Consider the following 24,321-nt stretch of genomic DNA (forward strand, 5'->3'; position numbering starts at 1 on the left):
CACCACTCTTTTTGCACATGAGCTGTCAGTGCATGGGGACTAGGTTGTCCTCGACAACTCCCCACCAACAGACATGAGGCTGCTCTGTCTCTGCTGTAATCAACGTGCGGCGTGGGTCATGCCTTTGGCACATACATGCCTGTGTGCCCCTGTGCCAGTGCCTCAGTCAGCAAGAATCCTCGGAGGAGAACCGCTGCGCACGAGGATCTGCCGCTGTCCGTGCTGGGCTGTGGGTAAATTGCCTCCCCATAGGTTGCACTTGTTCACACGCCTGTCCTCCCAGTGTCAGGCCATGCCCCTCACTCCTAATGCCAGGCAGCACAGAGCCATTCAGGAGCCCTTTGGGGGCCCCTCCCAGGGAGCTCAGTCTAATCGGAGACAGCAAATATGTTGGATCTGCTTGATTTTCAAATGATTTACCCAGAAACATCTACCCTCTCAGCCCCTGGTGTGGGGAATATGAGCCCTTCCCTGGAAACACTGTTAGAAAAAGAAAAAAAACAAAAAGAAAGACAGAGAGAAAGGGCTCATTGAATAGGGCATCCCTAAAACGTGGACAGAGGAAGCAGAGAGAATGGAGTCCAGACACTCGGACCCTGTTGTCACCCCACCAGGGTCCACCCAGCAACACCGAGACACTGAACAGGGCCCTCCTGAGGGCCTAGAAATGGTGGTGATCAGCTCCCACCCCTGAGCCTCCCCAGTCCCCAAATCACCAGCGGGGACTTTTTTACAGCCCCTCCACCCAGCCACCCTGGGTCCTGTGCAGCCATCTGGGTCTACGCATCTCCAGGACGCACAGATGAGATGGAACTGTCCCACGCATGTTCTCTGGGGCAGAAACGGCGGCAGAGCCTGCCGAGGCCACTCTTGCCAGCTGGCCAGGGCACAGCGTCTGACCCAGGAGGCTGTGACCTCGCTGCCCCAGGCCTGGCATGGCCTGTGGACAGTGGCCTGTCCCACCAGCCACCAGGAACCTACCTTCAGTGCCCACCCCATCCACCTCGCCAAGACTGATCTAGAAATTATTTATAGATCCGAACTCCACAGAAACCATTGTGTCTGCTGTTGCCATGGCAATGGGGATGTGGCAGGAGCGCCAGGCTCTCAGGCTTTCCAGGGCCCGTGGAGGCCGGCAAGGGCGGTCGATTTCTACCAGGAGTCCCTGACTCACACCCGCCGTCAGAGACCCCCGGGAGCGAAGAAGACAGGCTTCCCACCCTTTTCCAGCAGGGCTGGCTGCATCCAGGAAGACAGCGCTGCTGGTGAGTGGTTCGATTTTGTTTCAGACCTCTCCAAGAAATCATCTAGAACAACTTCCGCAAGACTGGAGGTGCTCCCGTCCCCCATGGAACCTCTCGGGAACACAGCCTCCGACTCCTCACCGCAGAGCAGCTGCGTCAGACTCCCGGACGGCAGGGCCTAGGGATCTGTGTTTTGGTTTTGGGATCTGTGCAAATCCACATGACTCAATAATCCAAACATACAGAGAGCCTGGGAACCCTTACCCCACTCTGGCGCCCTATGCGTCCGCTTTCATTGGCTTCTTGTATTTCCGGCTTGTTTTCTTTAGGGAGGCAGCAAATACAAGATACGGTCCACTTTTACCTTTTTCCCCGCTCAGAAAATAAAGATGCCACAGCCAGGCTTTTGCACCTTGCTTTTCTTACTAAATGCTATTTTCCAAAGCTGTCACCAAATTTGCCGCTTCTTTATTTTTTTTTCTTGTACGGCGGCACAGCGTGGGTTCCCTCCTATGGGCGGGTGTGCCAAGGAATCTGCTTGCGTAACCAGACCTTTTTCCTAGGAGCAGTTGCCCAGACGCAGCCCTAGGATGAGAATGGGTTTGCAGTGACTATTCAGGGAGTACTCCCTGGGGACACAGGTTGGGGGTGGGACGCTGGACTGGAAAAGGAAGGAAGCTGAGCAGGGTGCTATGTGGGCACAGTCCTTCCGCAGCCTGAAGGAGCTGGGGCGGGCGGGGCATGCCCAACCCCGCAGGGGAACTGTGGAGGGTCAATCACACCCTGGGATGTCCCAGCCTGAGACCAGGGAGCTGGGGGCTTCATATACCCATCCAGAACCCACCTGTCTTTGGTTAAGGGCGGTCTAGGAAGGTCTAAATTCCCAGGCATTTCCATGCATGAAGGCAAAGAGGCTTCGGGGAGCCCACGGGCCACCCTCTAAACCAGAGGTCTCCAACCTCTGGGCCACGGCAGGAGGTGAGCAGCAGATGAGTGAGCAAAGCTTCATCTGTATTTACAGCTGCTGCCCATGGCTCACGTTAATGCCTGAGCTCCGCCTCCTGTCAGATCAGTGGCGGGCTTAGATTCTCAGAGGAGAGTGGACCCTATTGTGAGCTGCATATGTGACAGATCTAGGTTGCACGCTGCTTATGAGAATCTAATGCCTGATAATCTGTCACACGGCAGTGACCAGCAAGGACACACATCCCTTCCCGCATGAAGCTTACACTCCACACCAGCGTTGCCCAATAGAGCTTTCTGCAGTAATGGAATGTTCTAGATCTGCGTTGTCCAATGTGGTAACCACTAGTCCCATGTGGCTGTTGAGGCTTTGAAATATGGCTGGTACTGGTTTGTGGCCTGTTAGAAACTTGGCTGCATAGCAGGAGGTGAGTGGCAGGTGAGCGAGTGAGGCTTCCTCTGTATTTACAGCCGCTGCCCATCGCTGGCATTACGGCCTGAGCTCCCCCTCCGGTCAGATCAGCTGCAGCGTTAGATTCTCATAGGAATGCGAACCCTGTTGTGAACTGTCATTCGAGGAATCTCGGTTGTGCGCTTCTTACGAGAAACTAATGTCCGACGATCTGTCAGTGTCTCCCGTCACCCCCAGATGGGATTGTCCAGTTGCAGGAAAGCCAGCTCAGGGCTCCCACTGATTCTACATTATAGTGAGTTGTATAATTATTTCTTTATATATTACAATGTAATAACAATAGAAATAAAGTGCACAGTAAGTGTAATATGTTGAATCATCCTGAAACCATTCATCCTGCCTGGTCCATGGAAAAATTGTCTTCCATGAAACCGGTCCCTGGTGCCAAGAAGTTTGAGAACCACTGCTTTCAGCAGCTGCTGGTGCTGGCTGGTGGAGGGATAAACGCTCAAAGCTTTGGAGTGCACAAAAATGGTAAAAAGGGATCTAGGGGTCCGGCAGGGGCCCTGTGGTTATCCAATACATGTTTCCAATGGATTCTGTTACAACTGGTTCTGACAGGGAGCTGCCCTGGCTTAGAGACAATTCGTGAGCAAATTATCACCCGTGTACTCAGCACTTCCATGAACCAGGCCCCGGCTAGACCAAGGAGTCCCAGGTGTGTGGACCCCAGTGCGTTTCCTCCACGGGTGTGGCACTGGGCAGGAGAGGGCCGAGGGCCCCTGCAGCTGGAGGTAGCTGGTGGCCCCTGTGTGCTCATAGCCCTGCTGCAGCTTCCTCAGAAATGACACGACCTCACTGCACCTCCTGACCTTGAGGTGCACTGAGAAGCACTGCAGAGGACACTCTGCTCATCAACAAGTTTTATTTCTCTGTTTGTGCATTCAGCACAAAATATGTGTATTGGTGTAATAGACTTTGTAATACGTTTCCAACGTTTTTTTCTACAAAGTTTCAGGTGTTTCCCATAAGCAGAGCCCTTGAAGGTGCTGGCGCAGATTCCACGATCTGAGGCCTCCTAACGGCCTCTGGAGCCCCTTTCTGGCACTTCCCACATAGAGCTGCCGCGCATGGTCCGAAAATCATCCTAAAAATGGAACCTTACGCTCAGGCAGGCACCGCACAGTTCTGTGTGAGTCGCATGCTTCTCAGCCAAGACGCGGCTGTGTAGGAAGTTCCTTATAAGGATTTCCTACTCTTTTTGGGCCACCTGTTTGTGTCATGACCAACATCATTTGTATTCCCAAGTCTGTGCCTCCTGTGGGCAGGAAGGGGCCCTCGTTGCCTTTTCCCTTGTGGGTCTTCAAGTCCATGAATTGGGGGCTTGGCCAGGGTATGAGATGTCTTTCTGCAAATTAGAGAAAGGGATATGCTAGGGTTTGTCCTTTCCGACGCTTATGCTGAAATTGAATCCCTACAGTGGCAGTATTGAGAGGTGAGGCCTTGAGGAGGTGATCGAGTTGAGAGGGCTCTGCTGTCATCAGTAGATGAATCCATTGGTGGACTCACAGGGGAACAGGTGAACGTTGGTAGACTCACGGGGGAACGGGTGAACGTTGGCGGACTCACGGGGGAACGGGTGAACGTTGGTGGACTCATGGGGGAACGAGTGAACGTTGGTGGACTCACGGGGGAACGGGTGAACGTTGGTGGACTCACGGGGGAACGGGTGAACGTTGGTGGACTCACGGGGGAACGGGTGAATGTTGGTGGACTCACGGGGGAACGGGTTAATGGGTTAATGGTTATCCCAGGAGTGGGTCAGTTATCATGGGAGTGGGACTGGTGGCTTCATAAGAAGAGGAAGAAAGACCTGAGTAAGCAGAGTCAGCCTCCACATGCCCTGTGCCTCTTGGGGCCTCCATAACTGTAAGAAATTAATTCCCTTTCTTTATAAATTGCCCAGTTTCAGGAATTCTGTTATAAACAACAGAAAACAGACTAAGGAAGCACTCCCTATCTGAGTGGACTCAGCCTGGAAAGGAACAGTCTTCTGCGTGGGGGGATTTTTATAGGTGCCCCAGGGTGGTTGGGACTCCATCCATGCTGACCACCCAAGCATCATTAACCTGGGATATTAATGAGGACATTGGTTTGGGTGCTCTAACAAGGACAATCAAAGTGGCAGAGATTGCCAGAGGTGGAAGGTGATTTCTTTCTGTCTCTCACAGCTGGGGTCGAGCTGGTGTGGCCTGGGCACCTTCCCATTTGTCATTCCACAATTCCCCTTGTGTGTGGTCCTTGTCCATGTGCTGCAGGGCAGGGTGCTGAGAAGCAGACCTGCAGTGGAGATTTGCATGCAGGAAGGACCTGAGCATACTCTTGGGGAGAGGCAGGACCAGCAGAGGGAGGAGGTGGCTGAGATGCTCCCACAGGAGCTCTGAGGCTGGCATGGGCCATCACAGTTGTCCCAAGTGGGGGTGAGGGGCTTGGCCTCTATAGCCCCCCTAAGAGTAGGTGTGCCTCTATGTAAGCCAGCTCTCTTCTGCTAAGGGTAATTCCCAGAGAGTGCTGAGAGTGGACCACACTCCAGCCAGCAGGAAGGGGCAGCGGAGGGGGAGACTCCCCAGTCTGTGCAGGGAGAGGCTCAGAAGGTACGCACATCACTTTTCATCCTCATCCTTATCATGTGGCCACATCTACCTTTGAGGGAGGCTGTGGGGTGCAGCCATATACCTGTTTAGAAGTCAGGGTTTGTCTCACCATGAGATCGACGGGAAGACCGTAACACCTGGCACCTAGACGAGCCAGCCCACCGCCTCGGTGCTCGGGAATCAGTGCATGAGCAAAGGAGAGATTAGGAGCAGAGTGCCTGCTGTTGGTAGGAAGAATAGGATGTTTTCTCTTGGCTTGGGAGCACACAGAGTGATCCTGTGGGTATTTGTTTCCAGTGCTGCATTGTATCACACATTTAACCACTTAAAACAACACACGGCCAGGCGGGGTGGTTCACACCTGTAATCCTAGCACTTTGGGAGGCTGAGGCAGGAGGATGGCTTGAGCCAAGGTGTTTGAAATCAGACAACATAGGAAGATCTCTTGTCTCTACAAGAAAAAAAAATTAGCTGGGTGTGGTGGTGCGTGTCTGTGGTTGTGGTCCCAGATATTTGGAAGTCTGAGGTGGGAGGATTGCTTGAGATCAGGAAGTCAAGGCTGCAATGAGATATGATTGCACCATTCCACTCCAGCCTGGGTGACAGAGGAAGACCCTGTCTCAAAAAACCAAACCAAAACACAAACACACACACATTTATGATCTCACCATTTCTGTGGGTCAGGCATCCAGGCACAGCTTAGCTGGTCTGTGCTCAGGGTCTCCTGAGGCTGTATTTGAGGTGTTTGCTGAGCTGCATTATCATCTGCAGGCCCGAATGGGGCAGAGTCTGCTTTGCGTTCATCCAGGCTGTTAGCAGAATGTATTTCCTGTGGTTGTAGGGCTGAGGGTCTGCTTTCATGACTGACTGTCCCCTGGGAGCTGCCTTTGTCCCCTGCTATGTGGCCCCCTCCAAGGGCATATCACCATGTGGGTATTTCTTTCCTCAAGGCTGGCAGGAGAGCTCCTCACTCCTGCCTGCTGAGATGGAGTTAACGTAATGGAACGTGCTCACAGGAGCTGCCCCTCGCTTTGCCACTTTCTGTTGTTCAAAAGCACGTTCCAGGCCCTGCTCACTCTCAAGGTGAGGGGACCACATAGGGTGTGATTCCCCGAGGGTCACCCTGGAATGTGTCTGACACTCCCTGATATGGTGAGGACAGATTCCAAAGGCCTGTGCTTCCAGCCCGTTTCTGCTGCCACTGAGTGCCCTCTGGGTGCCGTCTGGCCAGCCACTCACCTCTGCTGGGCCTTGATGTCCTCCTCTGTCCAGCATAAGCCATGGAGGTCAGTGGTCATTAATTCAACACTGAAATTGATGCATTGTTTTTCTTGTGTCCAGAGAACATGTTGAGCTCTGTTTTTTTATGTTAGTCGTAGGAATGCTCCCAACTGCAGCTGTGAAAGCTAAGGGTGGCTGAGAGCTCGCGTGGGCTGAATGTTTCACAGACACTTTTTGTGTAATCCTCAGAGAGGCTGAGGGACCTGCCCAAGCCACCCAAGTAGGAAACCATAGCGGGGAGCTCAGTGAGGGCAGGTAGGACTTCAGAGCCAGGCCCTTCCCGCTACGGCACCCTCTCTCCTACTGTCCTTGCTCCCTGATGGAATCTAGCTTTCCAGCAGGCAGGGGGATGGTGGGAAGAGGCTACCCCTTTTAACCTTGATGAAGTGCCAGGGAAGACTTCGGCAAGCCGGGCCCTCATTCCCCATGCCTCCCACCCCTCCCTTCACCCCATTTTGCTGCTTTCATCAGCACTCAGGGCAGAGAAGGGCTGGTCTGACCTCCTAGGCTTCCCCAGTGTGCCGACCACAGGTGTCTATCTTTACGACAGCCCGTCTTGGGGAGCACAGTGATCCGACCTGGACACATACAGGCATCATCCGCCACTGCATTAGCTGCCTCTGAGACCTAGGACACCCACTGCCAGGCCTTTCTCACTTTCCTGGGGCGTGTCTCTCTGGGTTGGTAGGGACTGGAGGTCTCCGAAGGAGAAAGACGGTGTTGGTCCCTTGGTCAGGAAACGCCTGGCACGCTTGCTTCAGAACCACCCCAGGGGATGATTTATAGAGGTGCAGGTTACCAGGTAAGGGCACCACAGCAGGTGGTGGGGACCACAGCAGGCCCAGGGACGCTCAGGAGCTGGCTGCAGAGCTGCTGTCCCTCGGGCTGAGGGAGGAAGGTTGTGGCGCTGGAACCTGAAGGGGAAGGTGTGTGGAGTTCAGAGCTGCAGAGGGCGTGACCTTCAGGGAGGGACAGAAGGGCTCTGGGGAGGTAAACACCAGCCCTCCTGCTGCTGTCCTGTGCTGATCTCATGCCAGGGCGCCCCACAGCCAGCCAGAGGCCAGGGGGCAGCAGGGTCTACTTTTGCTGTCAGCACCTTGAGCAGAGAACAGAGTGGGCAGGGGCAGACGTGGATGTGAAGGGCAATGGAAGGCATGGGGCGCAGGACCCCTGGTGGTTTTGGCTCCCTATGATGTGGCAGGCATGGGGCAGGGTGTTTGGAGTGGGCATGGTGGCATGTTCTGTGGCTGGAATGGGGCAGGACATTCGGAGTTGGCATGGTGGCATGTTTTGTGGCATTCATGGGGCAGGGCATTTGGAGTGGGTGGTGGCATGTTCTGTGGCACACATTGGTGGCAGGCTAGGAAACGTGGCCAAGATCACACTATGGGCAAGCAATGGAGCTGGGCTCAGACCCAGGGCTTTCTGCCTCCAAGTGCCACCTTCCTGCTGTAGCAGACAGAGCAGGAATTCCAATCTGAAGCCACCCTGCCTTTCCCTTGGGCTGGGGCCGGTGTCTGCAGTCCATGCTTTTGTTGACCATGGTGTGGGCTGGAGCCGAGCTGGGAGGAAGTGCTGGGGAGGGTGGGGTTGTGCCGCACTCTAGCGTGGGGGGGAAGGGGTGTGGATCAGAGGGAGGAAGGAAGAGAAAATGGGGGTGGAGAGAGGGGAGAAGGCACCAGGGAGAGGGCAGGGGGCTGGGAGTGCAAAGTACCCCGCAGTCCCAGATGGTCCTCTACTGGTGAGTTGGCTATTAACAGCAAAGAGGGCTCTAATTGCAAAAAGCAAAACACATTAAGGTTTTTTGGAAAAAAACTATAATATCTTTATGACTTTGGGGCAGGAAAGGATTTCTTTAACAAGATCTCCAAAGCACAAACTGTAGGAGAAAATACTGAGGACTTTGGTGTCAACATTTTAAAACTTCTGTTTAAAAAACATTCTCGTAAATAAAATGAAAATACAAGTCTCACAGATTAGAAGTTATCTGCATTGCAAGTAATGGACTAAGAGTAAGTGTCCACACTCTGTAAAGAACTTCTGAACATCTACACATAAAAGACAAGCAAGAAAATAGAAAGGTGGAGGCTGGGTGCAGTGGTTCACGCCTGTAATCCCAGCACGTTGGGAGGCCACGGTGGGCAGATCGCCTAAGCTCAGGAGTTCAAGACCAGCCTGAGCAGCATGATGAAACCTCATCTCTACTTAAAATACAAAAATTAGCTGGGCATGGTGGTGCATGCCTGTAATCCCAGCCACTTAGGAGGCTGAGGCAGGAGAATCGCTTAAACCCGGGAGGCGGAGGTTGCAGTCAGCCAAGATCGTGCCACTGCACTCCAGTCTGGGTAGCAGAGTGAGACTCTGTCTCAAAAAAAAAAAAAAAAAAAAAAAAAAAAGAAAGAAAGAAAGAAAAAAATAAAAAGAAAAAGGAAAGAAAAGAAAGGAAGAAAGGAAGGCGGGCAAAGGGAGCCACAAGCAAGTCAGAGAAGAGAAAACGTGTGTGGTTACTAAATGTCTGAAGAACCAGTGCATTTGCTGGCTGAGAAGTTGCAAGTCAAAGTCACAACGCGATGCTTGTCTGCACCCAGCACACTGGCAAAACTTTAAAAACCTTGCCACCCCGGTGATGGAGGGGAGGAAGGGAAGCGGGCATCGTGCACTTTGCTGAAAAGAGGGTGGCTGCATGCAACGGCCAGTGGAGCGGACGGCCAGATGCCCCTCTTTCAAGCATAAGCCTCTATTGTTCACAGTAGTGTCACCCAGGATAGCAGGCAACCTGGAAGCATCCATTGACAGAATGAAAAAAATAAATTACGGCAAATTCACACAATGGGACACTGGAGCCATGACAAGAAATGAACTAAGGCTACGTGGATACAGGTCCAAAGCAGAATGTCAAGGCATAAAGGCTGAACGGTGGATACTGCACAGCTCTGTGTACACAGGGCTGGAACCATGCCCGGGAAAGGTGGTCGGGAGTTACATGGGAGCTTGGGAGCTCCTTCCTGCTCCTCACTTCCCTTCTTAGGGAGAACTGCATGGGTAGAGCAGGGTGTGTGTGGCAGTGTGTGTGCATGTATGTGTGAGCAAGTGGCACGGTGCATGCATGGATGTGTGAGCATGTGGCAGTGTGCGTGCATGAATGTGTGAGTGTGGCAGTGTGCGTGCACGTATGTGTGAGCTTGTGGCAGTGTGCGTGCGTGGATGTGTGAACGTGTGGCAGTGTGCGTGCGTGGATGTGTGAACGTGTGGCAGTGTGCGTGCGTGGATGTGTGAACGTGTGGCAGTGTGCGTGCGTGGATGTGTGAGTGTGGCAGTGTGCGTGCATGGATGTGTGTTTGTGGCAGTGCGTGCACGTATGTGTGAGCACGTGGCACCGTGCATGCATAGATGTGTGTTTGTGGCAGTATGTGTGCACATGTGTGTGTTTATGGCACTGTGCATGCATGGATGTGTGTTTGTGGCAGTGTGCACGCATGGATGTGTGATTGTGTGGCCGTGTACGTGTGCCAGCATGTATGTGAAAGGCGTGTTTGTGTGGGTGTGTGACAGTGTTTGTGTGGGTCTGAGTGTGTGGTGTGTGATGATGAGTGTGAGTGTAAGTGTGCCGAGGACGAGGTTTCAAGGCTCCCTGGATGCAGGTGTCCTTTCTGGGCCACTGCTCAGGTCCTGACTCCCCCTTTGGCCCCTGCCTGTCACAGGGCATGGGGCCACTCGTGCCACCGGGGGCTCGGGAGGAAGGAGGCTCCTGGCCTTTTTTGCCCGAGGGCGTGGCCTCTGAGGGAAGGGTGGGCCATGCGCGGCCAGGAGGAGCACCCGGGGCTTTTTGGAGCCGGCTCCCACCGCGTGTGCTGCCCTTTCCGTCCAGCAGGTGGCGCGCCCGGGCAGTTTCCAAACGACATCAGGCGTCCCGCCCGCCCTTTTTGCAGGCGGGGAAACTGAGGCTGGACTTCTCCTTCCCCTGAGCACCAGAGAATCCATTCTCTCAGTCCACGTGCTTGTGGGGCCTGGCTGGGTGCTGGGGTTGGGAGCCATGGTGAGCAGAACAGACGGGGCCTCCCCCTCCGGAGCTTGCGTCCCAGTGAGGACACCTGGATGCATCCCGTGGGGAGCGCCCGACCCTGAGACACTGCCGCTCACCCCACACCCAGCACAGTTTGCACGTGAGACCCCCAGCGTCTGCAGCCCTGGGACGCCCTGCAGCCTACACAGCCATTGCTGTGCACCGCACACCTCTCCTGTTAGCCCGAAAACCCCTGCGAAGGTCCCGCCTCCTCCACCTCCGTGTGTTTCAGGGACAGGCAGCCCATCCTGGTGGATCGAGTGTGGGGGCACAGGGTTCGCACACCCTGTCCACGAGGCTCCACCACGCTCGAGCTGTGTGGCCATGGGCAGGCTGCGTGTCCTCTCAAGTGGGTCAATGATGGTCACCACCACAGAGGGTCGTGGGGGGGGCTGACCGGGTGTGAGAATGCCTTGCAAAGGCACCGGTCTCCCCACACAGGCACGCGACCAGACCGTCCCTGCTTTTATTGGAGGGTGTAGAGAAGGGAATTTTGTCCCTAAAAAGATATGTCCAACGCCGGGTTCAGTGGCTCACACATACAAACGCTCCTGAAAAGGATGGATGAATGAATGCAAAGCGGACCCGCCCTTTGGTTTCCATTGGGAAGTGCCCCAGCCCTGGAGTAGGGGGGGCTGTCAGCAGGGTTCCATGGAGTGGGGGGGTGGGATCAGAGTCCAGATGTGCGTGTGGCTCTGGCTTGGCATTTCCTCAGAGGGACAAGATTTCCTCAAGGGCAGAGAGGGGAGAGTCCACGTAACACCCACGTATTTGAGAGAAAGCAAAGGTTTTGCTGGAGGAACGCTGGAGTCAGATGAACATTTGATGCTCTGAGGCTCCAATGGGGAACATGAGCACTTTGGAGGCGTCGGATCCAGCAGGAGGATTTTTGAATCGGGTGGAATGAAAGGTGCACTCTGGATCACGAGGTTTTCTGCAGCACGTGGCAGAGATTCCCTGCCAGTGACTCACTTTTTCAATGAGTCCTGAAATTCATTCATGCCAAGAGGAGCGACGGATGACAGACCCCTTGTAACCAGCAAAGGCTCTGTTCCCGGAACAGAGGGCTCAGGAGCCCCACGAGGGAGAGGCACCAAACAGAGGCCCTGAGCCCAGGCCTTTCCCTGCACTGTTAGCTTGGCCAGAACACAGCAGCCAAGCATGTTTAGCTTCTGTGTGTAGGAGGAAAGGGAGCGGGAGCAGCAGTTCTGGGGGAAGCTTTAGGTTAGCTTTTTTTTATTATTTATTTATTTATTTATTTATTTAAGACAGAGTCTTGGTCTGTCACCCAGGCTGGAGTGCAGTGGCGCGATCTCAGCTCACTGCAGCCTTCACCTCCCAGGTTCAAGTGATTCTCCTGCCTCAGCCTCCCAAGTACCTGGGACTACAGGCAGGCATCACCATACCCAACTCATTTTTGTATTTTTAGGAGAGATGGGGTTTCGCCCTGTTGGCCCAGCTGGTCTCAAACACCTGACCTCAGGTGATCCACCCGCCTCGGCCTCCCAATGTGCTGGAATTACAGGTGTGAACCACTGTGCCTGGCCAGTTCTTTATGTTTTGAAGGTTACATATTTCTGTGTGACTGTGTGTGCTGTTCTCCTAGTGGAGGTGCTATGGCCTTGATACCAATGGACGCACAGTGATATGGGCTGGGTGTGTCCCCCTCAAAATTCCTATGTTGAAATCCTAACACCCAAAGTGATGGCGTCGGGAGGTAAGGCCTGTGATAGGTGATGAGGTCCGGAGGGTAGGGCCTTGTGAGTGGGATTCGTGCCCCCCTTCCTTCATGTGAGGACAGGGTGAGAAGGCGTCATCTGTGAACCAGGAAGCAAGCCCTCACCAGACACCGAGTCTCCCAGGGCCTTGATCTTGGACTTCCCAGCTTCCAGAACTGTGAGAAACAAATTTCTGTTGTTTAGAAGCCACCCAGTCCATGGAGTTTTTATTATAGCAGTCCACGTGGACTAATACACACAGACATCTAGAGATAAAGCAGTTATAATTGTTAGTTTTTGTCACTTGGTCAGAGTTGAATTCCTTTGGCAAGTATACTTTTTTTTTTTTTGAGACAGAGTCTCGCTCTGTCGCCCAGGCTGGAGTGCAGTGGCACAATCTTGGCTCACTGCAAGCTCCGCTTCCCGGATTCACACCATTCTTCTGCCTCAGCCTCCCTAGTAGCTGGGACCACAGGCGCCTGACACCACGCCTGGCTAATTTTTTGTATTTTTTTAGTAGAGACGGGATTTCACCGTGTTAGCCAGGATGGTCTCGATCTCCTGACCTCGTGATCCGCCCGTCTTGGCCTCCCAAAGTGCTGGGATTACAGGCGTGAGCCACCGTGCCCAGCCAAGTATGATTGTTTTAAATGAACCGTGAAACACTGCCTTCAAGGTCCCCGTGTGTCGTCTCTGAGCCGATTCAACAAAACCACACAGCCAGGAAGCAATCCTGGGCACAGACGAAGCTTCACACGTAAAGATGCTCATCATAGTGTAATTCACAATAGAAAATATTGGAAGCAACTTACACATCCAACAAGAGGAGATGGAAGAACAAATGACGCCTTTTTCTCTAGATGGAATATTGTGAGATCATCAAAAGAGATGGTTTAAAGAAGGAGAGAGCGATGGTTAGAAATGTTAAAATGTGCCTACCCCCGAACCCCACAATTTCACTTCCCAGAATTTATTCCAAAGACAGGCACAGGGCAAGTATGAAGAAACAAGAGTAATGGGGTTTCATAATTATTGCGAAAACTCGGAAACCACTCACAGTCACTCCGTAGAGGCTTGGTGACTTGAACCGATGAACTTGCACAGAATGGAATGCAGTGATAGCACCAGGTTAGAAACAGATGCGCAAGTTCAAGGACCTAGTGAAGGGGTGGGTTTTAAAGGTGTGTTGAGGAGGGGGTGAAAGGAGGTTATGGAAGGATAGGAAGCAGCGCAGGACTGGAAAGAGGGTAGCTGGGACCACCCGTGGGCCCAAACAGAGCTGAGGCTTTCAGAAGGGAAGGAGGCCCCCGCCCACCACCAGCAACCAGGAGGAGACAGGGGGTAGGCACGCCCCCCCTCTCCTCCCACTCTCTGCCCCGGTCTCCTGTTGGCCAAATCCAACTGAAAGGCAGAGGGCTCAGTGGGGTGGGGTAGGTCAGCCTCCAGAGCACGTGGCGGGTGGAAAAGAGAGGAGATTGGAAGTGACGGGGCTGGCAGGAGAGGCCTCACATAGGGGCAAGCCAGAAAGATGGCATCACATCTGAAAATGTGCCCGTGTGTGTCCAGAAATTCTGAAGATGACATATTTTAGTATGTTCGCTGTCCTAATCTCAGTGGAATTGTAAGAGTATAAAATGAAATAAAAACATTATATGCATAGATGTAGAGTGTGAATATATATGAGTGTATGCACATACATGTGCATACCCATGCAGATGATGTAAGAATATATATAGCAGCAAGCAGATCTGTAGGTATGCTCTTAAATTTGGAAATTGATCATTCAATACATTTATGTGGAGAGTTCTGAAAATCACGATCTGGCGGTCCGCGCACCACGGGGCTCGCAGTGATGACTCCTGGGTCATGAGATGATGGTGGCTTCTTGCCCTCCCTCCTCTCATTACACTTTCAATCTTCTGAAAATTTTGCAATGAGTACGTACGGCTTTCACAATGAGAAAAACAGCTATTTTGCAATAAATAAATAAATAAATAATGTGTGCAAGGACAAGCAGTGTCTACAAGAATTACAGCATAACACGCACTGCTGCTTCATGGCACGACATGAGGTGGGAAAAGCGGTCCGGTGCCCACTGTGAGTGTCTGTTGGGTGTGATGATGAGTGAGGACATGTGTGAGGGGAAGCAGCCCTGTCTGGGATGGATCGGGGGAGTGAACTCCGATGGGGTGGAGGCCACGTGGGGAGTGGTGCTTTTGTTCTTTCTCCACATTGCATGCGCAAAACTAAACCAAACAGGCTTTTTTTTTTTTTAGACAGGGTCTCGCTCTGTCTCCTAGGCTGGAGTGTTGTGGCACAATCTCGGCTTACTGAAACCTTGACCTCCTGGGCACAAGCGATCCTCCCACCTCAGTCTCCCAAGTAGCTGGGGCCACAGGCATGTGCCACCATGCCCGGCTACTTTTTGTATTTTTTGTAGAGATGGAGTTTTGCCATGTTGCCCAGGCTGGTCTCGAACTCCTGGACTCAAGCGATCCTCCTGCCTTGGCCTCCCAAAGTGCTGGGATTGCAGGTGTGAGTCACTGCACCTGATCCCAAATGAGTTTTTAAAGGAGAGCAGGAGGTTCCATGATTGGCCAGGGAGGAGGCTGGGCTCTGTTTCCAGGGAAGAGGAAGGGGTCAGGTCAGTTCTAGAGGTCAGCTCTCCCAGTTTACAACTGGGGAAGCCGAGGCCCAGAGGGCGCCTGTTGTTAATCAGTGCTGGCACGCTTCTCTCCCCCGCCCCACGCAGGCCCTGCTGCACCTGCTCCCTCTTAGGACTGAATGCCCTACGATCCCCACCAAATGAGGAAGGACGCTAGAGGTTACAGGACTGGTCCCCGACCGCTCAGCCAGAAACAGGCTTTGAACCCTGCTGAACTCCGGTGGCACAGGCTGCGCAAGGCTTGCATCTCCCTGGAAGGGCCACTCCTCTCTGGTCAGCGAAATCTCCTCCCCGCCCAGGAATCTGGACGGCCCCTGCCATTTGCCTGGTTGTTCCCCTACCCGAGTGCCCTCGATTTTCCCCTCTGGTCGGGGCAGGAGCGGCAGGGCTGGATGCCAGGGCCCCAGGGGCAGGGAGGTGAGTGGGCACCACTCCTTCCCCCACGGGTAAGGTGGACATCCAGCTTCGGACCACATCACAGACGCCCAGGCCCCCAGCCACAGCCGGGATCACTCAGCTGGGTAACGTCTCCACTTCCCAGCTGGGCCAGAACTTTTCCATGCTGCCAGGACTTGCAAGAAAACAGCTCTCTGGCTGGTGAGTAGAGGGGCCTGGCCCTGGGTGGCCTTCCTGGCTGGTTGGCCCCAGGGACTCAGCAGGCACAAAAACAGCCTTGCTTCTCCCCAGCTGCCGGCTCAAGGTCTGAGGGACCCTGACAGGCCTGTCCCCGGCTCAGGGCTGGCTGTGCTTCCCTTCCAGGCTGAACAGAAAGCAAAACATCAGCCTGCTGGCCTGTGGGGGTTGGGGGGGGTCACTGCCCTCTAACAGCCTGGACATTCTTGCAGCCACTTGAGCTCAAGAGGTTTAAAAGTTCCCACTGCTTGGAGGACAAGGACAGCCCAAGAGAGTCTGCTGGTGCAGGCAGTGGATATCTGATTCCCCCAGGAGCAGGGATTTCTGTGGGACTCATGGAGGACTTTGCGGGCCTGTGAACCTAGCAAGAAAAATGTATGTACTTGTTTTCACCAACATTTAACTCACACACACAGACCCTGGACTCAGGGGGATCAGTCAGCTGTGACTTTGCTGCTCACAGACTCCTCGACAGGGATCCCGCAGCTATTGTCCAGAGAGACGTCTCACAGCAGCACGGTCTTCACCTCCTCTTCCAGGCAGGCGCTGTGATCACCCCCACTTTACAGATGAGAAAAGCCAGGCTGGGTGATGCCATGACTCAGGGTTCCCCAGCTTGTGAACTGGTATTCGGGCCCAGGTCCATCTGAGCCCCTGGGGTTAATGCACTAAACCAGAATTGCAGGATTCCACAGCGGCAGACCGCCCCACACAGGCCCACCTCTAACAAAGGAGATGGGATGGTTAGAGCTGGTTATTTAATGTGCTGTAAAGAAACCCCTATCACTAAATCTCCATCTAGAGTTATATATGTAACTGACTTTGATTATAGTCTATGCATTTATTTATGCATTTAAAACATTATTCTGGGCAGGGATCCACAGACTTTAGTGGAATGGCAAAAGGATCCATGGCATGAATAGTGTTGAGAACCCTTGCTTTAGAACCTGCTGGTAAGATCATAATGAGGAGGTGGAAAACACAGTGCGACTTCCATGAGGGCGGGGCCTGCCTGTCTCTTGTTCCGGCATCTAAAGGAGCTCTTGGTCAGGAAGAGCATCTGATTTCCCTAAGTTTACACCTTTTTCCTGTTCCCACCCCACTATCTCCATCAGTATCATCAAAGCTGTTGTAGAGTGCCCTGCAAATGCAGCCTCAAGACAAACCCTTCTGGTGAGGCTGCTGCCAGGACAGTTCTCCTGTATAAACCCTGGAGCAGCCATGTCCCTCAAAAACCACCTATGGGAGAGGTGAGTTCCAGAGGGGTGTGCAGAAATGGCTCTGCAAATCCAGTCCAGGTGCAAATCCTGGCCCCATGATTCACTAGCTGGGTGACCTTGAGTGATTTCCCTAACCTTTCTGGCCCTTGTTTCCTTATCTGTGATATAGGCTTAATCATAGAACAATAAAAAATATTTCATATTTGCCTGATCACATATCTATGCATTTATTCACCCACCCATCCAACCATTAGTCCATTCACTCACCCATCCATCCATCCATCCACCCACCCACCCATCCACCTATTCATCCAACCAGCCAGCCAGCCAGTCATCCATGCACCCATTCCTCCACCCACCCACCCATCAATTCATCCATTCACCCATCTGTCCATTCACCCATCTATCCAGTTATCCATCCATTCTTCCATCTACCCATCCATCCACCCATTCCTCCACCCACCCACCCATCAATTCATCCATTCACCCATCCATCCATTCACCCATCTATCCAGTTATCCATCCATTCTTCCATCTACCCATCCATCCACCCATTCCTCCACCCACCCACCCATCAACTCATCCATCCATCCATCCATCCACCCATCCACCTATTCACTGGCCCATCATTCACCCATCCACCTACCCACCCACGCATTCATTCACCCATCCATCTATTCATCTACTCATCCAACCATCCACCCATCCACCCATCACTCCATCTACCCATCCATTTTAATTTTTGATGTGTTTCAGAATACATACATTTCCCCCTAAGTACTTCCACATGCAAATCATTAATCAGGCTTTAATATTTCAGAAACTTAATTTTACTTCTAGGTATTAAGGTGGCCAAGTCCTGCTTCCTTCTTGCCTCTCCCTACTCCCACCCTGCCTCTCCAGGCTGAGATATCCTAGGGCAAGAACCAGCAGAACCGTCTGAACTCCTCCCAGGCCCCTGGTTTCTGGAGACCCCTCTATGGAGGAGAATAAGGACAGCCTGAAGTTGGGCAGTGGAGGTGGGGGTTGCTCCTCCTGAAGCCCTTCAGTGACAGCCAAGCACTTGCTTTTCTGGCAGTTGAGGCTTTTACTTAACTTCCCCTGGGCGCCTCATCAGCTTTGGCACTGGTGCAAACTCATCACCTTGGACCAGCTGCCTCTAGAGGTGGTGAGCTCGCCATCACTTGAAGTGGTTAAGCAAAGACTGAAGGAAGCTCTGGTGGGGGTGGGAGAATGTTGTAGAGAAAATTTAACCCAGAACAGGATTGAACTACATCGGGGCTTCGCAGCTTCTGCACTGTTGATATTTTGGGCTGGATAACTGTTGCGGAGGCTGACCTCTGCACCGCACGGCATCCTGCCATAGTCCTGGTCTCAATCCATTATATGCCAGTAGCACCCACCCCCTAAGCAAAATGACAACCCAAAATGCCTCCAGTCATTACCGAATGTTCCCTGGGGGGTGAACTTGATCCCAGGCGAGAACATCTGGACTAGAGGAAACCTACAGTCCCTTGGACCTTGAAACTCCACGGTTGATCCTGCTCCCCAGGGCACCTCCCTCCTCGGTCCCCTCTGTTCACGGTCCTGTAGCCTTTCCGTTGCCATGGAAACTGGAATTGTCTTTGCCTCTTTTTCCTCCTTTGCCCACCCCATTTACACATTCTTTCAACCAACAAACTCCCATGTGCTGGGTCCAGGGAACACGGATGCAAACAGCCCCCCGTCTCCTCTTCTGGGGCGAGAGTAACAATGGTCTGACCTCCCTAAGCGGTTTGAGGATTAAGTGAGACGGACAATGCCAGGAAACGCCGAGCAAAATGCAGGCGCGGTGGACGTCGTCAGCTCTTAGAATTGCAAGCTCCAAAGAGGAGGGGGGCACCAGGCGACAGAGGAGTGGCTGGTTCTGGCTGGGGGACCCGGGGGCGGGGGAAGCAGATACCTCGCCTGCCGTTGGAAGCAGGGTCCGCAGGGTGGAGGCGCTCTGAACAGCAGGGCACAGCAGGTGGCGGGGTTGGAAGCAGCACGTGTGTAGTAACAGAAAAGCCAGGGAGGCAAGTACCGCAAAGCCCCAGAACCCGTCTTGGGGCTTGGTCCTCACCATGGGGGCGCAATGCCCCTGGAGGGTTTTAAGAAGACTGAGTGGCATGGATGGGGAGTGAGAAGGGGGCAGGAGTGGGGACGAAAAGACCAGCAGGCAGGCAGTTTCAGCAGCCCAGGAACTAGGCCGTGGGGGCTCACCCAGTGAGGGAGAAAGAGCCTGGGGGCGGAGCCAGGCTTTTGGAGGAGGAGCCGACCTCCCGGGGTGGGGCCATGACTGTGGGAGGAGCCATATCTCCGTGGGGTGGAACTAGGTCTCCTGGGGGTGGGGCCAGGCTTGGGGGCAAAGCCAGGCTTCTGCAGAGAACCAATGTCCCCTGGGGTTGGAGCCATAACTCAGGGGAGAATCCAGATTTCCTTGAGGTGGAACTGGGTCTCGTGGGGATGGGGCCAAGCCTGCAGCAGGAGCCAGAGCTCAATGGATTGGGCCAGGCCTTCTAGGGTGGGGCTAGGCCTGGGGGCGGAGCCAGGCTCCTGAAGAGAACCCAAGTCCCCTGGGGTTGGGGCCGTAAAGGGGTAGAATCCAGATTTCCCTGAGGTAGAACTAGGTCTCGTGGGGATGGGACCAGGCCTGGAGCAGGAGCCAGACTTCAAGGGGTGGGGCCAGGCCTCCTGGGGTGGTGCCTTGCTTGGCGATGAGGCCATGACTGTAGGAGGGGCCAGATCTCCTTGGGGTGGAACCCCATCTCCTAGGGGTGGGGTTAGGACCGGGGCAGGTGCCAGGATCTTGGGGCTGGAGCCAGGCCTCAAGGGGCAGGGCCAGGCCTGTGGGTGGGGCCAGGATTCCTGGAGGTGGGGCCATGCTTGAGGGGCCAGTTGTCCCATGGGCAGGGCCAAGTAGGGATGGGGCCCGGTCTTCTGGGAGCTAAGGGAGGTCCAGGGGGTGGAGCCAATTCTGGGGCGGGTCTACGCTTGGGGGAGGGCCGAGCCCAGAGGCAGGGCCAAGCCACCGCCTGGTTGGAGAAGGAAATCAAAAGGGACGCCTCCTTGCTGGCCTTCTGGCTGAGCCTCACAGCCTGCTTTTCACAGGGCGCCTTCGTCTTTCGTCAACATCTGTCCAAATAGTACCTTTAAAAATCATTGCCAAAGCATTTGCTCCCAACGGTTGGAAACGACCATCGGCAGGGGACGGGTTAAACCAATTCAGGTGACTGACACCGTGCAGTGATACGCAGCCAGCGTAACTGTCCCTGTGGAGGACGTCTAGGTGCAACGTCTGGTAGAAGGTATGAGGGCAGACAGCGTGGTCTGCATGCTCTATGCCACCATGTGGGCACAAAAGCAAAACAACATAGAATCGTGTGGTTATCTATGCGTCCAGAATTTCTGGAAAGACCCCAAGAAACTGGTCATATTGCTTGCCTCTGGGAAGCTGGGAGCCGAATAGGGCTGTGAAGGAGACGTCTCACTTCATTCTCGCTTTAGTCCTGAGCCAGCCCGGGTTGCGTGTGGCTGCGGGCCACAGAACCAGACACAGGGCCCAGTGCGCTAGGGTGAGTGTTTCGTCCAGTGACCGGTGGCATCCAGGCACAGGCAGTCCTGGCCAGGCAGCAACTCCACTGGAACAGCGACCTCACCCATTCCTGTCCTCTTGACTGCAAGACGGTGGCTCCACCGCCAAGGTCACGAAGTGTACCAGGCCGGAGGGAGGGCAGTACATGGTCCAGCTGAGGTAAAGGCTTTTCCAGAAGCCCCCGAACTGACCTGCAGGTCTCACTGGCAGCGCTGGGCACATGGCCCTGCCAGCCACAGAGAAGGTCATGTCTCAGCAGCACCCTGGTGCGCTGGACAGAGCTGGAGCTCTGTAGGAAGGAAGGGAGCGTGGAGCTGGGGCTGGCACCTTTGCACCTCGGGAATTTTGCACTCTGTAACCAGTTCCCTGCCTAATAAATTCAACATCAGCCAAGGAACCATGGCTGAGAACGTGCCCAGGGGAGCCAACTACTTGTCCCCCCCATCTGCACCCCCAGCTCATGTCTGTGGCACGGCCTTGGTGCAGCACCCCCCGCCCCCTGTGGCAGCAGAGGCAGGCACGACTTGGTGGAAGGAGGTTTGAGGCAGCAGGGCCCTGCTTCCTGCTGACGGGAGGATGGGGGCCGCGCCAGGTGACAGGTGAGATGGCAGATGGTGGCAGAGGGGGGTGCCAGTCTGGGAAGTAATGAGGTAGCTCATTATCAGGCGTTGTTTGTTTGTGGCTGAGAACTCAGCTCGGCCCAGGTTGGAGGCTGCTACTGCCACTTAGAGAGAGCATAGCACTGTCTGCATGCAGGGTCCTCGCTGCCCCTCTATAAAAAGTGCCTCCTGGTCAGCCAGAGATGTGCTTCAGATGCAGATCCCAGGCTCTGTTACCCGGAGACTGAAACCTGGTGGGTCAGAAGGGGCTCAGCAAACCGCATCTTTTTTTTTTTTTTTTTTTATTGAGACGGAGTTTTGCTCTTGTTGCCCAGGCTGGAGTGCAATGGTGCAATCTCGGCTCACTGCAACCTCTGCCTCCCGGGTTCAAGTGATTCTCTTGCCTCAGCCTCCCGAGGAGCTGGGATTACAGGCATGCGCCACGCGACACTTGTCTAATTTTGTATTTTTAGTACAGATGGTGTTTCTCCATTTTGGTCAGGTTGATATTGAACCCCCGACCTCAGGTGATCCGCCCGCCTCGGCCTCCCACAGTGGTGGGATTACAGGCGTGAGCCACTGCGCCCGGCCTCAACCTGCATTTTTAGACAAGCTCCCAGGTGACCGGGATGCAGAAAGTCCCTGACTTGACTACAGATTTATATCCAGATGCAGTTTCTTGGGCGCCTCTATGGGTGGGCACAGCTCTCCACCCGCTGTTCTGTTTGGTCCTCACTGGAGGATCGCTACCCATGAGGCCAAACTATCACCACCCCATTTCACAGACAAGGAAATGCAAGCCCAGAGAGGTGCAGTCCCGTGGTCTAGGTCACACAGCGCTTCCGGAGGAGCCTGCACCTGGCAGACAGCCTTGGCCTCCTGGGCCAAAAAAGCCCTTGCAGCTGCTCTGTCCTGTTTGGTCTTTTTTTTTTTTTTTGAGATGGAGTCTCGCTCTGTTACCCAGACTGGCGTACAGTGGTGTGATCGTGACTCTGCAACCTCTGCCTCCCGGATTCAAGTGATTCTCCTGCCTTACCTTCCTGAGTAGCTGGGACTGTAGGTGCCCACCACCACGCCTGGTTACTTTTTGTATTTTTTAGGTAGAGACGATGTTTCACCATTTTGGCCAGGCTGGTCTCAAACTCCTGACCTGAAGTGATTCACCCACCGCTGCCTCCTGAAGTGCTGGGATTACAGGCGTGAGCTACTGAGCGTGGCCTGTCCTGTTTGGTCTTGCAACGTATTTGAAGGTCTGGTGCTGTTACACGCCTTTAACAGACAGGGCGGACTGAGGCCTTAGGGGCTGGGTGACCACTCTGAGTTCCAGCCCTTTCAGAGAGTAGGTGTCTGTTTTGGGGTTCTCCAGAAAAACAAAACCAAAAGAGTGCATATGTGTGCATGTATGTGTGGAAGTGTGTGCGTGTGTGCGCACGTGTGTGCATGTGTGTCCATGCATGTGTGCGTGTGTGCGCATGTGTGTCCATGCATGTGTGTGTATATTTGTGCACGCACACGTGTGTGTGCATGCGCGTGTGTGTAGGGGTATCTATTTTAAGAAATTGGCTCAAGTGATTGTGGAGGTTGACAAGTCCACAGTCTGCAGGGTGGCCACCAGGCTGACAACCCAGGGATGCATTGATGTTGCAGCTGAAGTCCCAGGTCGTCTGTTGGCAGAATTCCTTCTTGCTTGAGGAATATCAGTTTTTTTGTTCTGTGTTTTTTGTTTCACTGACTGGATGAGGCCCACGTTCTGGAGGGCGGCCTGCTTTACTCAAAGTCTACCAATCAAAATGTTCCTCTCATTCCAAAACACCCTCATGGAAACATCCAGAATAACGTCTGACAAACATGTGGGCGCCATCGCCCAGCCAATTTGACACATAAAATTGACCATCACAACACCCAGTAACTTCTTGTTGAATGACTAAATGAACCCTCCTGGGGCCAGGCAAGGCCCGGTTCTGTTAGGGCAGATTCCTCATTCATGGGCATGAACCCAGATCTGAAAAAGCTCCCTGTGGCCCATGGCTAGCACCTGCCCGGGTGGCCGCCTCTTGCTGTGGCCTTAGTCCTGGGCTCCTAACTGCTCCCTGCTGGAGGAGACGAGTCCAGGCCAGGGCCAGCTTGACTCCTGCCCGCTGCTTCCGCATGCAGCCGTGCCCAGCCCTGCAGGGCATCTCCAGTTCCCGCCAGAATGCTGGTGGCCTCTCTGGAAGCCTGCTAGCTTGTTCCTCACAGGTGGTGGCCTCTGAACACCTACAACCACTTCCTGAGGAATTATGGAGCCTTTTGATTTTAGACATTGACCTTGAGCCTGCAGCTTAGTTTCTCTCTCATTATGTAACCTGCCACCTGGGGAGGGTTCCAAGGCTCACCATGCTGATCAAACCTGGCCATCGCAGGGGAGTACTCAGGGCCCAGGTTCCCTGTTGGCAGGTGGTGTCACATGGGGGCTCTGGAGTCCAAGTCTGGCTGGAATCCCCACTCTGCATGGCAGGCTGAGCCTCCCTGGGCCTCAGTATCCTGAGCTGTAAATGGAGAAAACACTAGGACCCGCTTCCAAGGCTGCTGTGGGAACCAAAGGGAAGGAGGCAGGAACCGTCTGCCGCAGGCCTGGGGTGTAGAGGGCTATCTATGAACTAAACACTGCCACGGCCATCAGCATCCTCATCTTTGTGCGTGCCTGTGTGCGTGTGTGTTTGTGTGTGTGTGCACGTGTGTGTGTATGTGTGTATGTGTGTGCACGTGTGTGTGTTCGTGCATGTGTGTGTGTATACGTGTGTGCGTGTGTGTATGTGTGCGTGTGTGTATGTGTGTGCACGTGTGTAGTTGTGTGTGTATGTGTGTGTGTGCATGTGTTGTATATGTGTGCGTGCATATGTGTATGTGTGTGTGCGTGCATGTGTGTGGATATGTGTGTGTGCGCATGTGTGTATGTGTGTGTGTGCATGTGTATATGTGTGTGTGTGTGCGCACACGTGTGTATATATGTGTGTGCGCACGTGTGTGTATATGTGTGTGTGCGTGTGTATATGTGTATGTGTGTGTACGTGTGTGTATGTGCACGCATGCACGTGTGTGTGTGCGCGCACGTGTGTGTATGTGTATGTATGTGTGTATGTGTGTGTGTGCACGTGTGTGTGTGCGTGTGTGCGTGTGTGTGTGTGCGCGTGTGTGTGTGTGTGTAGGGGCATTTATTGTAAGGAATTGGCTCAAGTCCCGCCTTCCTCCCTTTCCCCACCGTCAGGGGAAGGCT

General features: G+C 53.8%; 1 long non-coding RNA gene across 2 annotated transcripts in view; it reads left to right on the top strand.

Annotated features, from left to right (window-relative positions):
* The first annotated feature begins 587 nt into the window (after nt 1-587).
* LOC112427882 (uncharacterized) overlaps nt 588-24,321 on the top strand; it is a 41,867-nt gene continuing 18,133 nt past the window's right edge. The window contains exons 1-2 of one of the 2 annotated variants that reach the window (XR_011616675.1): nt 588-1,265; nt 15,088-15,597. This is a non-coding gene — a long non-coding RNA (uncharacterized lncRNA). Of the gene's footprint in view, nt 1,266-14,337; nt 14,433-15,087; nt 15,598-24,321 lie in introns of those variants that run through there. The other variant, XR_011616674.1, reaches the window with a different exon arrangement.

Source organism: Macaca nemestrina, chromosome 18 (genome assembly GCF_043159975.1).
Source record: "Macaca nemestrina isolate mMacNem1 chromosome 18, mMacNem.hap1, whole genome shotgun sequence".
In the NCBI taxonomy this organism is placed as follows: Eukaryota; Metazoa; Chordata; class Mammalia; order Primates; family Cercopithecidae; genus Macaca; species Macaca nemestrina.